Here is a 19,914-nt window from a genome sequence, read left to right as displayed (position 1 = left end):
TAGAATAAAATTAAAAACGTCTAAATCTATCAATGTAAACTGAGTCGGTATGTCCACATTGCAGTCTCCATGTGTTTTTTTGTGGCAGTGACCCCTTTTATACAGCCGGGTCAAGGTGAGAATGTATCGCTGTTATTCCCTGTTGCTTCTCTGTGTCAAATATCCAAATTAAATGCAAAACAGATGCATTTGACTTGAATTAAAGTAAAATGAATTGTCTTTCAGTTAAGCTGCCAGTAGAAGTAGTGACAAAAACAAATAAGTTAGTTTGTAAAATGATGGGACAGATGTTACTGTGTTTCACAGTCTGTTGCCACATTTTGTGCTTCTTTTGCATGCACATTATCAACGGTTTTTTAATGCTCTGTAATCATCCTAATGCTGTTTAAAATGACACACAGGCAGCATTCATCTTTTAAAATAGTGAATACATGATGATAGATTCTTAGACAGTTTGCAAGACTTTAATGCAAAAAAACAACAACTGGTGTTTCTAATGCTTAGCTCAAAATAGGAATAATTGACTGTGGATGTCATCATTCTTCTCTTTGGTCCCTATTTTTACAGACGTTGTATGAGCAGAAGAAATGTCTCATCTTTCTCAGAAAACTGTTTCAATGTTAATTTGGGTAATCATGAATGCCTTTTATAAGGACAAGGGAGACATAAGGTGCTCTCCGAGTGGATGGTTCGCTGGAGGTCAGATAATATGCCTTATCTGTTACCACCTACAAGCACTGCATTGAAGTGCATTCTGTCTCTAAACGTAGATGTCCAGATAAGCAATTGCACACAAGATGATAGTGATTGTTTTTGTATACAAGAAAATGCTAGCTGTAAAGTCACTCAATTCATATTTTGGAGAAGCTAAGGAAACACCTATAATCCTGAGATCTTGTGTTTTTGATTTTCAACTGTATCAGCTCCTCTGTGAATGTGAGAGCCACTGTCTGTGAGCTGGTGTGTATTTGTGTGGCATACCTGTGAGTCAATGGTTGAAGGCAGCCTGAGTGAAGGCAGAGAGTGGGAAAATGGAAAGATAGATAAGTAGATGAACAGATGAGAGCCCTGCCCATCTGCTCAGTCAACCAACCTCCTTCTTGTTCTCTACCTTAACCTCAAAAGTCCAAACTTGACCACTGAAGCGTAAAGTATTTACCTGACCCAATCTCAAGGAAGCAGAGGACCACCAGAGCATGACTTTCAGTACAGGTTCTTAGTGTTAAACCTGACAAGGTTCTGTGTATTACTTGTTTCAGTAAATACAGCTACAGGGAACATTTCTTACTCAAAGCATAAACGGAAATCCCAAACAAATTAAAAAGGGCCAAAAGATACTACACCACAGATTGAAAATACAGTAGGCTCATGTTCACACTGTGCTGAGACCACTTTCATATCTCAGTATTTATAGCTGAAGCTGTGTTTATATAGAAATTATATTCAAAGCAAAAATTGGAAGTAGAAAAGGAAGAGAAGTCTAATTAAACAGCTGAATCAAACCAGAGTGGAAAGAAATTCCTTCTTAGAGAGGTCATTGAGAAACTACAAACATCTAAAACATTTTTAGAAGACAAAATATATAAATAATTTCAATATGTATTAATATTAGCATTTTGTACATTCAACAATCCTTGAATCAGAAGAACAAGTCTCTTAGGAAATTACTGCATATAGAAAATCTGCCTAGAATTTGTCTAGAATTTTTGCCTGCCCTGAATTATACCATGATAAAGGTGTGGTTATGGATGCACTCACGGGAGCTGTGCGCCATATCCACCATAATATAAACAATAATGTTGATAACTTTGAAGGAGATGAAAATGCAGCACACAAAATATAACAAGAGTGATTACAGGGAGTGAACCTCCACCAAAACCAAATTTGTTGCTAGGGTTGGGGGAGGTTTTTGATACACATGCAGTTTGCATAATTCGGAAGTTATAAGCACAAATGATGAAATATTCTCAATGTTTATAATTAAACGCAGAGAGGGAATCCCCAAGTCACCAAATACAACATCCTCCGACACTTGGCTGATTCTGTCCATCGAAGTTTATGAACAAAACTTGTGACAAGGGTCAGCCATGACATAGTCCAACCGCAGCTGTAAATGAGTCCAACTTACTGCCCGCAATGCTAACCAGACTGTAACCCTAACTCTGCGAATACAGAATGGGAATACACCATACTCCCAAAGCACTCCCCAAAGGATGCCTCAGGGGAAACGGTCATGTCTTCTCCAAGTTAACAGAGCACATGTGAACTGGTCAAACTCCAAGGCACCCTCCAACACCATCAAAAGAGTTTAGACCTGGTACAGTGTTCTGAAACCAGGTTGGAAATATCCTTGTTCCCATGGATCTGAGGTTCAACGAACAGCCAGACTAGTTTCCAGTACCCTGGAATAGGCTTTCCTGGGCACGCTGAGCAGTGTGAGCCCCCAATAGCTGGGAAATACTCTCTGTTTCCCCTTTTCAAAATGTGAGCCATCAGCCCAGTCTGCCACTCTAGAGAAATGGTGCCTGTTGTTCCTGCAAAGTTGTAGAGACGTGTGAGTGGACCTACCTCCAAGTCCTCCAGCTCTTTTTCCTCCCTGGAATGAATGCCAGTGTGATTGAGATCCTTGAAGTATTCCTTCCACCACTTGACTATTCCTTCAGTTGAGGTCAACAGGCTTCCATCCATCCCATAAAGATTGTGGAGAAATGGTCACTTTCTCCTCCTGAGACATCAAACAATTTGCCAGTTTCTTCTGGGCCAACTGAAAATTTTCTTCCATGGTCTAACAAACCGTTTCCCATGACCGGATCTTTGCCTCTTTTGAGGGCTGATGCTATGACTGCTGGTATTCATCTGCTGCCTCTGGACTTCCACAAGTCAATCAAGACCTGTAAGGACTCTTCCTTAATCTTAACAGTATCCCTCACCTCAGGTGTCTGCCAGCAGGTTTGAGGATTACCATCACAACCAGCACCGGCAGTCTTGCGCCCACAGCTCCACTCAGTTGCCTCAGCAATGGCAGGAAGTGACATGGACCATTCAGATTCCGTGTCCCCTCCACTCCCCTGAATATCATCAACGCTTTACAGAAGATGGGAGTTGTAGACCAACTTAACTGCATCCTCATCTTAACATTCATGACAGACCAGAACCTATTCATCTTGGCTTTCCCAAGTCTGCATCTTCCCTGACTCCTGATCCAACTGTAGTCTATACCTCCTGCATGAGCTTGGGCTCTTTCTTCTTCCAGACATGTTCCTGCAGTTAACTTAAATAACAGGGTTTTGGGCCGCCAAGGTACCTGCCTTTTACTACTGCCCAATGCACACTGCATTAAACATCTGCTGCTCCTCCTGTGGGTGGTAGACCACACTAAACTGTTGCAATATGATGTTCCATGCAACTCAAACCTGTAGTCCACCTCTCATGGCCCCTCATCCAGAATCAAAGATAGCTACATTTGAAACTCTACAGGGTGCCGGTGGAAACTGGACTACTGTTGGACCCATGGGAAGATGCACCCATATCCTTGGTTTAGGTTGAGGCCGACTAGACTCCATGGATGAAGGCTCAGCTATCAGATGGAGAGAAAGGAGATCAGCATGAACTGATTAACAATGTGCTTTCTAATACTGACATGACATGCAACAGACAGTATGGGGGTAAAACATTCACATCAAGTTTTCATGATAAAAGTGGTCAGATGTAAAGTTAACATGAGTAAAAAATCAATTACACACATTATACACATAATGGTAAAAGACAAAAACAAAATGGAAATACAAATCACCATACTTCGTGAATAACAAGGAACAACATCAAATTTGTGTAAATGCGTTTAAGTGGGTGATTTATTTTTTTTAAATTTGAGAAGTCTTATCCCATGTTGCTCAAATGCTACGGAGCCCTGATGGCAACTGCAGAACTACCATAAGAACATGCCTCAACATATTAACCACTGTGGGACAAATGAAGGTTTATCTCATCTCATCTCATATCATCTAATCTCATCTCATCTTATCGTATCATATTTTGTCAAAAAAATTATTGGCTGATATCAAGTCAACCGTTCTATTATTTCTGTTAATTTGTGGCTTCATTTTTATCAATTCTAAATGGACATTGAATAGAAAGAATTGGGATTAGGTGATGTGAAAAAACCCCCAAAATTTGTCAAAACCAGCATACCTAATTCCTGAATTCAGGACGAGAAACTAATAAGTTTTTGCCATTGAAGAGAGAGAGGTTTAGTCTGGAGGAAAAATGTGCATGAATGACTTGTAATAGATCAGAAGGTTACAGCATTGGTTTACTTCTGGAGGTGACTCTTGTTGGATTAAGAATTGATATCTGTTACCCCTGCCAAAGAATTTATGTGTCATCTGCATTGGTAGTTTAGTCAACAGGATTATAAAAAACGTAATCTGAAATTTTCACTGAAATGGGTGGATAGCACTGTGGCCATACAGCAAAAAGTCCCTGGGTTCAAATCTACATGGGATCTTTTCATATGGAATTGTGCGTGTTCTCTCCATGTCTGTGTGTTTTGTTTCTGGGTTTTTGGGCTTCCTCCCATCACCAAAAACAAACAATATGCAGAAGACAAATTGCTAACTCTAAATTGCATTAAAGTCTAAAAGTACTAAACTAAAATGATTGCCTCTCTCCTGCTGGCAGCTGAAAAGAGGTCATTAGTTACCTTGAGGACAGCAGCTTAAATTCTATGCAAAGCATCTAAACATCACTGAAACTTTGAAAAGGATTTTAATATGGCACATGTATTTTGCATTCCTAGAAGGTAATCTTTTCCAAAAACAGATGAAAAATGATCAGAAACAGAATGATCCGTGGGTTTCTTAAAAATAGACGGGCCAGAGAATGTTACATAGATTGAATGTAACTGATTGTATTAAGGTGACATCATATGACGAAAAATAATTTTTATAAATAATTAGATCAAGATGAACTTCAAATAAAGACTGACTGGGATTCTACTGTGTAATATGCACTGACTTCTTGCTACTGTCTTGCAGAATCTTAATGTTTTTGAAAATTTTTTTTGAATGATTGCAAAATTGTCATGGCTTTATTTATACTTATGTGCCTACCTCTTGAAAGGAAATCCTTAATATCTGTTCATAACATTTTGTGTAATCCTGCAAATGGATATATACCAATATATACATACCCACCTACGTGCTGCAGACCTGATACGTTAGGCTGGTAATAGTGCAACCAGGCATAGTAGATCCAGGGTGTGACTCAGATATCTTTGCAGCCTTAATCTTCTATGCTGTCTAGTTATTGCTCACTCCCATTACATCAAATACTCACAAATAAGTGCAAAGGGTCCAGCATCTACCTCATTTGTAATGATGTAGAAGAAATGTGGGAAATCTAATCAAGGGATGCAATGGTAGGGCAGGCAAGTTGTTGAAAAGACACCTGAAATAATTGATGTGCAGCACAACATCAGTGAATAACTCCTGGGTTTCAGTGAATGTCCCAGATTGAAGACATAACAAGAGGAGATTTTATTCCTCTAGGACCTTGATTAATGAGGTTAATTATATCTATTCAGTGGTCACCTTTACAAACATGTCTACAGAAACACACTTGAAAACAGTCAATTTAGAGCAGCATATTAGCTCTGCCTTATAACCCCACCAGACTGTGAGGTTATCTTTATTCATTTAAAGACACCCACAAGGCTTATTATGCTGGAGATGTATTTCATTAGACAAGGGGTTTGGAAGACAAACAGTGAGCACAAGCAACTCAACATGCGCCATGGAAAGAGGATGCTCAACCAATCTGAGACTAAAGCCGTGTCAGTAAGGTAATGCTTGTTAAGCCTTAAGGCCAGCACAACACCTTCATGCATGTAGCATAAACCCCACGCAACTGTTGACCTGTTTCAGTGAGCACATAAATGTAACACTGCTAGAGCTACTTATCAAATCATGCACAAATGTCTTCAGTGACAGCATTATTCCCAGCGATGCAGGCTGTCGGACATATTTCAGTAAGACGTTTTTGGCAGTCATACGGTATGATTTCACATCATACTCAAGAGCCTGAGAGTGGTTGACTGTCTGACAGCCACTTGGCAAACCCACACTCATTTGAACTGTACATCCCAAAAATAAATCTTACATAATGAAAGAGGAAGGAGGAAGTGACCCTGTCTTCCCCTCCAGCAGGCCCTATGCTAGCCCATCTGGCAGATAATGTGCAGCGACAGTGCCATTCAGACTCCCTAAGATCCATTGTGAGTCTCGTGGATGACAAGTTTGAAATCTGGTGTTCATGCATGGGATGGTACATGCTGTAGATTTTTAAAAGGTTTTGAAGATCTTGAATTTTTTAAAGATAAGAATGCCACCGTATGTCCTTGTCTTTTTACATTATGATAGAGACATGTGTGCAACTACGATTTTTGTGAACATGATTGAGTTTATGCAGCAGAGTTTTATATTTGCACTCATCTGCATTTCGACAGGCAAATGATTGACTTTCAAAAAATCTAATCCTGGATTCCTTGACAACCTTATTCTTTCTAATAAAATTTAATATTCAGGACCGTCTCTTCTCTCTTTGATTTTGAAGGGATAGTCCAATGTTTGAAGTAGGTTGCTTCTTGACGAGAATTTTTTTTTTTCCAACTTCATTTTTTTCTGGTAAATAAAGGGTAGAGCAAAAGCTATGAGATCAAGAATAGCAAACAAATTTCAACAAGACTTTGCAATTCCAGTTCAGAACTGAAGGACTGAGAACTGAAACATTTTCCACCAAACTAAAGCAAGTCCAGTTGATTCTGTTCTTCTCTTCGTCAATTAACTTGACCCAGATGACCGAGGGCCTAGACAGACAGTCAGATATCTAGTTTCATATACAAATTGACTGCTTTTCATTACCTAATTGTTTTCTGGTATAATGATAATAAGGATTATTTTCAGGTGAATTCGTGGGAGAATGTACAGTATATCCCATTCTTAGCCAAATGTCATTATATTTATATAGTGTTTTACATTTATTAGAAGCAGAAGACTTATTTTTATTTAAAAAAAACAAACATTTTTTACTTTTCACTCAGATTGGTTAGGTTGAGGAAAAGATAGTGGTTTGTGGTCTAGTTTATGGATTCTGAAAAATTTCTGGCAATGAATAGTCAATCACAGCAGTAGGGCAAGATTGGGTGTCACTGTCTTGGGAAGACAAAAACAGCACACCTGGCATAGCGGTGGCACCTTAAACAAACAACCCCTCAACCCTCATCAGCTTGCAGATTGAAATTCTGTACAATGTGGTTGGTAAACAGTCGCTTCTCATTTTCCCTGTGGAGCCCAACTGACTTCAAACCAGGGAAGGAAGCACAGAAAATAAGAACCACTAAATTTTCTGTTTCTTTCTGCAGTTCATCAGGAATGAATAACGACAACATTTTCCACTCACGGTACGGAGCTCATTACGGCAAAAGTTTCCAGACTCCATCTTTTCTCTTCACTTTTGTTTTTGTCATTCTTAGACTGGCTAAATTAAAACTAAACCTGAACACAATTATCGGTATGTGATTCAAATTTTATTTAATGGGCTCTGCATTGTTGGATGTCAGTTTAATGTAGGCTGTTAACAGTTTGGTGTTTTTCAGGCTGTGCTTTCAAACAACTTGCAGTTTGACATTATTTCTGTTTTCTCCCCAACCTTCCTGCTCCAGGCTGTAGCGGAGTCATCGATGGGACTGCCTCTTTGCGTGAAGCTCGTCCGCAGCTCGACTCACATCTGTTCCACCGCTGCATGCCCTCCGACACACCCTCTCTTGGCCTACCCTGCTTTTCACAAACCTCTCCTGCTCCTCCAGTTATGACACACATCTTCCCTTCAATGACTGATTGGACCCTTTAGCAGTCAGCACTGGTTGACTTTATCAGAGTGGATGACAAACACACTGCAGACTTTTTAACAGAGAGGCCTTTCTCCACACTATGCCTGAAGCCTCTCCCCAAACAGCACCCTTGTCTTTCTCTTGAGAAATTTCTACATGCACACGACACCATTCATACCATGCTGCAACTCATCTTAAGCTGCAAATATGTTTTTAAAAACTATAATCCTACAACATGTCGTTCTCAGCTTTTTAGGGAGCTCACAACTACAAAATTGGAAATCACAACATCTGTAGTGTGAAATTATGCAAATTATTTATTTTAACATAGTCAAATCAGTGGGGCCAGTAATTTTGTTCGCTTCACTATGAATATATTTTCTTTCCACAGTGCTGAGATAATGTACTCATATTTTAGGTTTTTTCATGTGACAGTGTCCCATATATCACATTTGATGGGAACAAACAGATACTCGATTCCCTTTCAATTTGTCTGAAATACAGGCACTGTCCTCTCTGTCCAAAATGTTTCTTGAGGTGTGAGACTTTCTGAGACAGTAAAGAAACATTAATGTATCTACCAAGTTACATAATATTGATATAGACATATATTTTGGTGGTCATGTTTAAGGCCTCATACATTGTTTTTTTAGGTCTGAGAAAGTTTCTCATATTGGCTGAATAACGAAAAACTAAATGATGACTCAAAACACTCGTTTACCACGATGTTAACCAAAGGGCATCACTTCACAGCTCTGTGCTTTCTATGTCCACAATCATTTGTGCAGTACTAAGATGCAGCCTATGAGCACATTTCAGCTGAGGCAGTGATTAAGTTACATACCACACTTTAACTGATTGGGAAACACTATGTAAACAGAATTTCTTTGATTATGATATGTAGCAGCACAGATACTTAGACCTGAAATCTGCAAAGTATTTACTGATGGCCACTAAACAGCTTTGTCTGTGCAGTTGAGTTTAAGTGCCTTGTTCAAGCGTACCACATCAGAAGACGACATTGAGAAAAAAAAAGTTCTTTTTTTTTTACCCAGATTTATTTGTCCAGTTAAGGCCAGTTTTTATATGCACACAGATAGGTTTTGCGAAGTTCCCATCTTAGAAAATTGCCCCAATGGATATGAGCAAAGCAAACACGTTAGGTGTGCACACTGCACATTTCCTTTTTGACACTGCTTTTTTTTTAACTGAAAGAAACAAAGTTGCTAATTTCACATTCATTTTAAACTCTGAAGCGTGCTTCAGCATCTTATCTCATCTTGAGCATCTTATCGATAGTGAGAAAAGATGGAGGGGTATCAAACGCTGGTGGAGGGGATTAAACCCTCCGGTGAGAATATCTCAGTTTAATTGATTCCATTACATGGTCTATTAAGTTAGGAATTGGCACGCCCATTTGTCTGGACTGACAAATTAATCTTCTCCGAATGAGTGAAGAAGAATGAAATTAACTGCAAGAACCGTGTACCCACCGGAGGAATGTTAAGATGTGAGAATGTTAGGATGTGAGTTTTCTTCTTTCTGGAATCACAGCTTGAATCCTGTTTACACAGCCCAAAAATACAGATAATTGGATGAAATATTTGTATGTATTTGTGAAAGACAATGAGCTAAGATTATTCAACACTTCCCCCACACATGTAGGCGTCAAGTGACCTCAAGGCTATGCAATTAAAATGAAGAGAACATACAGTTCAATATTTTAATATGGTAAATATTTTACTAGATTGCAGATTTAATACGCTTGACTACTCGTTCTTGACAGGTTTGAGTATGCATTTAACATTTTCTAGTGGTAATAAAAGTCCTTTCTATATCTTTACATCTGCAAATTTTACAGGCTTTTTTTTTTTTTCATTTAGGGAACACATTTTCCAATAAGATCTTTGGTGAGAGCACTGGAGTCCTCACTCCTATATATTTGACAAGATTCTACAATGGCAATCTGGATTCACACAGGATCCAGAGTTGGTCTGCAGCGCTGACTGAAATAATCACATTCCATTAATACGGAGTAGTCATCATTTCTGTTCCATTTCTTTGGCAATGATGGGAATGGGGGAATAAAAAGTAATATTTGTTATTTTCTTGTAAACATCATTAGGCAAATAATACCAACAATATGAACAAGGAAAGTATGTCATCAGGTCACTGACATGGTTTCATGTTGTTACAACTCTCTCCAGCCATTTTCATCAGTAATGTTTATTTTTCTACGTGGCACAATTGAAATTCTAAGATCTCATTAATAATGAACAATACTCAATAACTCAGAGTGAATACCTGCAGTACTAGTGTAATTCACGAATGTTACTAGCTTTAACAAATAAGGCTGGTGACATTGTAGACTTTTCCCCTTGAACATACTGAAAGCACCAATGTTTAGGTTTGTCTTTTACATTCAGATCTGTGCCACTCAGTTCCCAGCTGAGGAATAACTCTATTAGAACAGGCTGCTCTATGAGAAAAACATGATGGGTTTTAATAAAGGTAATAGACTACTGGAGGACTATCAGTGAACTCTTTTCAGCTGTGGTTTTAGTTGGCATTTGGTATTAACAGGGAGAAAATTTGATTTTTAAAATCACGTTTATTCATAAAAGTCGAAATACCAGATAGTCATGTTGACACAAAATCCAAAAGAGATTAAACCAACTACTGCCTGAACATAAGTTCCTCACTCAACACGAAACATAAGACACCTTTGAGACACTATAGGTTTGTAGAAGTGTCTAAATCATTCGAAGCTCTGAAATAGCTAAAATTGATTCTGATTCTTGCTTGACACATTCTTCTTAAAATGGCTTCTGCACTGCAGTAAGAAGAAGAAGAAGATTATTTTTATTTTTAAAAGTATATTTATTCATAAAAGCCAAATTACAAGATAATCACGTTGACACAAAATCGAAAATAGATTCACACAAAAAGGAATTCACATCAAAAACATTCCTAAATGAAGAAAACTAACATTTATCAAACTAATAACAGAGGCTCTTGTCTCCATGTTGAATTTGCTCCATTCATATTCAAAGTACAGGACTTAAAACACAGAAGAAGAAGAAGAAGAAGAAGAAGAAGAAGAAGAAGAAGAAGAGATTAAAAACATTCGTTAAAAGAGTGGAGCACTGCAAGTATCTTACATTCACTAAAAACATGAAAGACTGAAGAAGAAGAAGAATTTTTGATTTAGATTTTTGCAAAAACACTTTAATCACATTCAAACATTTTACAATTTTACATTAGATGAAAGTGCTAAAGTGCTAAAAACCAATAAAAAGAAATACAATTTAAAAATTAGTGCATTATAACAGGAAGTTTGCAAAAGTGAGTTGATCATCAACTAAAGTGCATAGGACATTTTTGTAACACCAGATGTTCCTAAAGTTATTCAGGTCTTTTGTCATTTTATAGAAACCAAATTCTAGTTTTAAGAGACATCTGATGTTACAGCAAAAAACAGTAGCTGCTTCTTAAACAGTATTGTTTTCAATTCTCCTCTTCCTGGTCACATAAATTGCGAGTTTTGCCTCTCCAGAGATAAAATTTAAAAGCTGCCACTTTCTCTGATTCGATTTATTGTACCCAGCACCGTAGATGAATTTCCTGATTCTAAAATTTTCACTGAACAGATTAAAAACATTCGTTAGAAGAGTGAAGAGCACTGCAAGTCTCCCACACTCACAAAAAGCATGAAAAACTGTTTCACGAAGGGGACAGAAGGAACACTGGCTGGACACCGCAGGGTTAAAAACAGAGATAAAAGCATTGGAACCGATGGCACCATGTAAAGTCCTCCACTGGAGGTCGGCTGTTTTTTTCTTGAGGGGAAGTTTGTACAAAAGTCTCCACTGTGGGTCAGGTCCATTTCCTGTCATCCTGTTGGCCCAGGTAGTGGGTGCTCTGTCACACAGGTTTTTCTTGTTGATTATTTTTACACATTGTCTGTACAGAAGAAGAAACACTTTTATTATCCCCTAGGAATCCATTCCAGCCTTTTTTACACATTCGTATATGGTACAGGCCCTGAAACACACACACACACACACAAACACACACACACACACACACACACACACACACACACACACACACACACACACACACACACACACACACACACACACACACACACACACACACACACACACACGCAAACACTCACGGAGTGTCTTGAAAATAAGTTTTTCAAGGGACCTGTAAGCATGCAAGTAAATAGTCAGGTGTAGAGCAGTGGGCAGCTGCTTCATGGCTCACCCTATGAGCAACTTGTAAGGGAACAGTGCCTTGCTTAAGGGCACCTCGGCAGTGCTCAGGCGGTGAACTGGCACCTCTCCACTGCCATTTCACACTCTAAACCTTTTGGTCCACACAGGACTGAAGAAGTCTCTTGGGTGAGAGACAAAACGTCTTCAAGAACTTTCTTAAAGTCCAGTGGATTGATTTAAACAGCTTTGGATTTATTTATAATAGATTTCTAAACAACAATGCAGGTGGCACAAAGGGTATTGATATTTGTCTTTATTTTTTTGTTTGGTTTGGCCTTCATGAGAATTGACTTTGTGGTATTATGTTACTGGGCATGTTATTTACATGAACTTTAACATTTTCATACATGTCTTATTTACATATTTTATTGTATTGCAATATTTTCAATCATGTCTGTAGCAGAGAAAAGGGATAGAAATGATTCCACTTCGTCATGTCTTAGTTCAACTTGGTCCCCACACTGGTTTCAAGACTTGAAAGTTTAACTAGAACCTGCTGATTTCAAATAGTACAATGAATTTTTGCATCATGTATGAGTTTACACAGTGTGGGCAGCAAACAGACCCTTTAGATCTATTTCTCTGCAATTCCTTTACACCTTCCTTCATGCACTCGAATAATAGGGCTCTGTTGGGATCAAACACAGTCAAAAATGGAAAGGAATAAAAAAAATTCACGGATAAAAGGCAACCCAGCTCAGGTCATGTGCTCACTTAATTCCCTTTGGCTCAACAAAAACTGTGTGTTATGCCAGACAGTCATCCGAGGGAAACCAGCATCCCATGAAAAATAGTTCAAGAGGATGAAGGGGGGGACAAAAAGACGTTTATTTTTCCACTTAGAATTGCTTATGGTTCTTCTTTCTCGATACAATTGCGGTTTTTTTTCTCAGCCTGTGGTTTCACAATTATGGCCCACGTTTATTTTTTAAAACAGAGAAATGTTTGGAGAAGTCAAAAGTTAACACTTTGTGAGATGCACTATATATTTTGACTAAGGATGTTGTAGAAGCAAGTAGCCTGTAATCTTAGGAAATAGGTGGGAAACAGCTAAGCCTACTCTGCTAACCAGCAACTTCTAATTAAAAACAATTTGTCATTTTTACATTTAAATATTTTTTTAGAAATTGATGAATACTGTTAATTCATAAATTTAAGAGGTGACAGGGACAGCTATCTGCTATTTTCAAAAATAACTGTTTCTTTAACATAGATTCAGCAAAAATAAAAGTCAAGCTTCAGTACTATTTTATCCTAAGCAGCACCTTCAAATTCTCATTAGTCTGATTGCTATAGGCCTACAAGGGAACACACTGAAAGGACTTCACAGCTGGCTTCTGCCAGGATTTTTTCTCCAAGCTTGGTTTTCAAAGTTTTAAGTCGCTGCAACAAATTGGAAATGATGTCAAATAGAAACAGGTTTTCCAAAAGGGTATAATTGATACCTTACAAAGAGATTAGCTGAAATATTGAACTGACTGAGAAATTCCTTCAGGATTAATAAAGTTCTTTCACATCTTATCTTCTAATCTTAATTTTTGATTCAAACGTGCTCTGAATCTGCTTTCATTGTTTGAATAAATGCTGTGTTTCAATTTTTTGTCAAGAATTCATCCCCCTGTAACTTATCACAGTTATTCCTCTTTATTGTCTATTTGTACCTTAAATGCTTTGCTTCGGTGCGGCCATTATGTAACAATATGTCCGTTTACCTCCAGGTTCATTACTTTGTTTGATCAGCACTTCATAACCATCGGTGTCACAATAGCATCAAAAACACAAAATGCAGTCTTTACTAGAAAGCAAATCTGTCATTCAAGCTTGTAATTGAACCTCATTTGTATAATTTGTACAGTAAAGTTTATAAAGGTTTTCTACCTTTCCAGAAATGATTTACTTTCTGCTGTTAAAATGAATGTAAATTAACTACAAATTTCAGGCCTTGAAATAAAAAATTGTGTCTTTTTGTGCAACTTTGGGTTTGTTCTAATGTCTAGAGAAGAAGACAAATTGTCAATAAAAACCTCAAGTGACTTTTGGTTAAGTGCTAAATTTTATTTGAATGTTGAGTGTCACCTCATGGGATGTAATTCACGGAAGTCAACTGCTTCACGTGTTATGACATTTATCACTGTTCCATGGGACAAGATTGATTTTTTTAAAACTAAATAGTCTGACTCATAATTTGCCTCAGGCTATAATTAATGTTGCCAGTTATGCAGTTCATGTTGCCTTGACATTATATTTGGAAAGCTAATTTATTATTCTCTTGATATGGACCAAGGAAGGATTTTTATTACAGCCAAAGGCAATAACACTTTGAATTGCCCTATAGAAAACACACACACACACACACGCACGCACGCACGCGCACACACACACACACACACACACACACACACACACACACACACACACACACACACACACACACACAAACTTTGAACAGACAGGAAAACTGTTCAAAGTCAGTATGATGGATTCCTGTGGACCAGTTTATGTGTGGGTTGTGTATTCTAAGCCATGGATTTCCTAAAATAAGGTTTTGTTGAGGAGCATGATTGACGTGGTAAGAGATTGTCTCACTGTGGTTCCCTGAGCTGTGTATGGGCTCAAACATGGATTCCGAACCAATTCCTAATTTGGTCAGTCGGTCAGTCATTTTCTTAACCCGCTTAATCCACTTACGCAGGTCACGGGGGAGCCGGTGCCTATCCCGGCAGTCTCAGGGCGTGAGGCGGGGGACACCCTGGGCACGACGCCAGTGTACAGCGGAGCCACATAGAGACAAACAATCACTCACACTCACGGGAGGAAGCCGGAGAACCCGGAGAGAACCCACGCAGACACGGGGAGAGCATGCGAACTCCGCACAGAGCAGGACTCAAACCCGCACCCGACGTGTTGTGAGGCAACAGTGCTACCCACTGCGCCACCGTGCCGCCCTAATTTGGTCATCTAGGACATATTGGACACCAGACAACACCCAGTTGTCATGTTTCAAACTCAACTATTTGAACTGTATTGCCCCAAACTGGTCCTGTCTTAAAGTCACTCAAATTATCTCTACAGGCTATTTCAGACCTCCATCCTTAAATGATATTGAGCTATGTGTTTCAATGCGTGTTACTAAGGTCTAAATGTTCATAAAATGGCATACTGCACTCATAAGTTTATATTTTGAATCGCCTAGTTCCTCATTTCCAAAACTCATCTCCTCATTTCGCCTCATCTCATCTTAATACTGTAAAAATGTGGAAATCATATAGTAATGTGCACACACTATAGGTGTGTAGCTGTGCTGCTGGTGCTGCTACCCGTTGTCACCTATGTTGATGAATTCATCAACATAGGTGACAACGGGAGTGACGCCGTGGACATACACACACATACACACAGACCCACAGTTGAGAGGCGGCGCGAATAATTGTGCATCTGGCGTGAACAGTGAATATTCCAGAGTTCTTTAACCCTGAGATGTGGGAAATTGAGTTTCCAGTTCCAAGACGAAAGGTAGTCCTTGCCAACACAACCACTCAGCTCCCATCCCGACACTGATAACAGACTCTTAATAACAACTAACACAAGCTAATGTCGCCAACGCAGTCTCCAAATTCTGAAACTGTTGTCTATATTGTAGTCTCTCTCTGCAGTCATCTGTGTAAATTTGCAAATATTTTAGTGGGGAAACCAAACTTCCTCATGATGACATGAAAGTTGCTTCAAGTGCCTTTGCAGAGCAGACAGAAGCGGAGCTAACTAGTTAGCCAAATACAAGCAGATTTCATTCACGCTCATAGGCAAATGTAAATAAGATAAAAATGTGTTGACACTAACTTCTGAGCTGGGTTGATTACTGGGTCCTGAATAGTTGGGAGTGAGGGTCTCCTTTTCTGAGGGTCAGTGGTGAGTCAAACCCATGTTCGTACTGATCTTCATTGCTGAAGCAAGCCAAAGTTAAGTTATCCGCACACACAAACAAACTTGCAGGAAATGTAGCCGACACATTGTCGTTAAAAATAAAAGGCCACCACGTCTCTTCTGTTCTCCTCTGGCTGGGACAGTTGACTTGTACAACCAACAACTGAGCTATTTTTGTCTAGCTCTGAGCAACAACATTGCAGCATGCTGCTACCTTACCGCTGAACACAAAAAAATTCACCTTGGCAAGGAATACACCCCTATCCAAGGAGAGGGGGGTTTTGTTGTGCAGACCAGGCCAGGCTATGCCAATCACTCTTGTCAATCATTTCCGTTACATCACAACAACAGCTGATGCTGATCAGCCTGTTTAAGGCCTGTTTCACAAGTTTATGTTCGGCACAATCAATACAAGACCAGATTTTAGGAATTGCTAGGGTTAGGGATGACCACTATATTTATATAGAAACCAGAAAAAAATGTGTTTTTCATAATACAGTCCCTTTAATTATCCTGAATTGGGTTAAATTATATTATTATTTTGAATGGTTTTCATGGCTGGGCTAGCCAATAAAATTATAACACACCCTTGAGACCGATCGTCTAATACTTTAACGTCTGAACTGGACCCTCCAATTCTATGGCACCAAGACAAAAGAGAATTTATTTATTTTTTTTAAATTTGGTAGATATTTTGATTTCTTGACCAGCTTTAGGTCAGTTTTGGATTTCATTTGCCCATTCAGATTTTCTATTTTTCTTGTGGGTTCTTGGATTACACAAGAATAGATATGCTTCAATGCAACTTGGGGAAGTCATTTCAACACTTTTACTCGTGAAGTTTCTCTTTTCTCGTGGGGGCCTGGTGTCTGGTCACATTGTGTAAATGTTCATAGTGTCACCGTAAATATCTGAAAAAGGATCTAAATCCTTCCAAGCACTTCTGACATGTAATCATAGACCACAGTAAACGTCTAAAATGCAATCATGTCCAGTGATGTCAAATGAAAAATGATTCATATATGATTTGTCTCATGCAGCGGTTGATGATGTTGCATTTATGTTCAGCTAAAAGGGGAAGCAATGTTGCATAATAAGTCTTAAATTCATCTAGAGTCTTCAGTTTCAGGGTCTTGGTCAATTGCTGGGTCACTATGGTTTACCTGCACACTTACATATAGAGGAATCATAACTAATGGTAGTAGTAAGACTTTTACTTTTTCTACTGTGATGAGTCAAAATTTCTAGTAAGAAAGAAGAGTGTAATTTGCTCATACAGTCGGAATCTCACCAGGGCAGTGTGTTACTTTCATGCCCCAGGAAGGTTAATGAAGCTTACATGTTAGTGTGAATTACGGTACTTTCCAAAACAAGCTATTTTTATTCTGTTTTGCAGTGCTCAAGTATTCGGCTGTGAATTTAAGAGTAATCTTACCAATGAGCTACACCATAAACGGTCTTGAGGTTTTTTTTCAGTGAAATTAGAGGCAGGATAAATTGCTTTAGGATATCTATTACATCTGTCCAAAAAGAAATAGTCGGAAGCCAGGGAAAATTTTGGATTCTGAAATTGTGCTACAGATTTAGACCCATGCTTCAAGTAATCAAATATTAAAAATGTCAAGAGTAAAATATGATTTGGATAAAAGACTTGCCACATCCAAACCACTGCAGGCTCTTGCATAACACCCACGAGTATTTGAGAGGCGAAACTACACAGGCTACTGTTATCATTTTCAACAGTCTGTTGTAAAGCTGAGAAACAAGAAACCAAACGCTCATTTTGTGTAAATGATTTTGCCCATTGACCTTGACAAGACGCAAACATATTTCCATATGCAGCAATGCCCTCAGGCCCCGTCCACACAATGACGGATCTTTTTGAAAACGCAACTTTTTGAAAACGCATCGAAAACGATTCGCGTCCACAGGACAGCTTTTACAAAAAAATCTCCGTCCATACATAAAGGCATCAGTGCATTTTCAAAGACGGCTATAAGCATGCCAAACCATGTGGTGGCAGTATTGAGTCAAATTTTATCCAATAGGAATCATCCGTGTTTTGTTGTCACAAAGCGCCTGCAAGAATGCTGCCATCAACAAGGTTCGTACATCCATCATGTTTGTACACACAAGCCAATAAATATGACGTCACAGCGGTTTTTGTCGCAGGCAAGACGTCAGCGTTTTTTAAAAGTTGCGGGTACACCGTCCACACGACAACGCAGACCCAACGTTTAAAAAAAAATCCACCTAGGCCAGCGTTTTCAAAAAGTTGCATTTTCGTTCCGGATATCTGCGTTGTCGTGTGGACAGAAGGCGTAAACGCAACAAAAAAGTTGCGTTTTCAAAAAGTTCCGGCATCGTGTGGACAGGGCCTTAGATCTCCTCACTCCTCTGTCTGCCTCTGTCTGTGTTGACCCTTTTAGCTGTGAATTTGTTGGTGCCAAGGCAATCTCAATGCCAACAAAGAGTGGGTGTTATCTTTTGAAGTGCAATATTTTTCAGTACCCCGGTTGTGCTCCTGCCTTGCTTTGGCCTTACAGATTTCAGAATCACCCAGGAGCCACAGGGAATCCATACTGATGTGATTTTTTTTTGGATCACATCAGAAGGAAGGAGTTCTCCATCTCATAGCTGGTGGGGAACTGTTGGCCCTGTTTTGAATATATTCTAACCTCCTTATTTATCCCCATTTGGCCAGTGCTGCCCACCTAATTTCAAATTCTGAAACGCCACTACAAAGGCAGCAAAACTGGAAACTGCGAAACTGTACAGTGTTTTTTTGTCAACAACTGCATGAGTGTAACGTCTTTATTGAGTTGAGCGGTCCTGAAACTAGTGGAAAAAAGCACTACGTGAGGCACAATGCTGTCGTGCCTCATTGGTAGGGGGCGCTGGTGATCCCAGGGATCGGCCGAGGATTCCTCTTCCTCGGCTGTAGAAGAAGTGACAGCAAACTACAATCTATAGTCAGCGAGTCAAATGTAGCCATTTGTTTGTTTTCCGCTCGCTTTGCCTTACTATATAATTTTTTAATTGCTTTTGTTCAGAAGGAGCGACTTCATTTATAAGTAAACGTAACATATAAACAAACATGCATGTAACAACAAAACAACATATTTTTTAATCAAATGTGCTTATTTGTGTGTCACAGTTTGTACGTGTAAACAATTCTGCTCTGAGACTTTAAAAATAACCCACTCACTGTTGATAAGTAAATAGTGAATAAGCTACACTGTAGGTTAATGTGTTTATAAATCTAATTATGTTGAGATCAGTGCCTCACCAGCCATGAACCTCACTGCACATCACTGTCTGATTTTTAGGGCTGACAGTCCACACTGTTTTTAGCAAGTGTCCAAATGTGATCTTGCTCTATTCAGACTGGGCCACGTTATCAGCTGATCTGATAGGTTGCTGTAGCAACGTTGGGGCGGAAGCGTCGTGCAGTGCATGTAATGTGTGAGGTCATATAATTGCGACAGTGGCAACAACAACAATGATGACGAACATGATGTTTTGTCACCTTAGTGTATTGGCGTTATCACTGTCTAGTAGAGGTGGATTAAATCTCGCACATATCCAACATTGTCATCTCCTTCCATTTTTTACCGCTCTGTAATGCCCAATGTTAGTCTTTCAGAAAGTTCAGAGGAAGACAGATGAGTAAAATGTTGCAGGTAACCAGTAGGACTGTGGGTAGTAAGAGAAATGCAGCAATGACATGTGATATTTGATTTGATACAATCAATTTTACAGATAATATAAACAGAAAATTCCTCACACGTCAAGTAGGTGTCAACTGCATTACTTGGA

The sequence above is a fragment of the Antennarius striatus genome, chromosome 3 (genome assembly GCF_040054535.1).
Source record: "Antennarius striatus isolate MH-2024 chromosome 3, ASM4005453v1, whole genome shotgun sequence".
Lineage (NCBI taxonomy): Eukaryota > Metazoa > Chordata > Actinopteri > Lophiiformes > Antennariidae > Antennarius > Antennarius striatus.
This window is presented reverse-complemented; position numbering follows the sequence as displayed.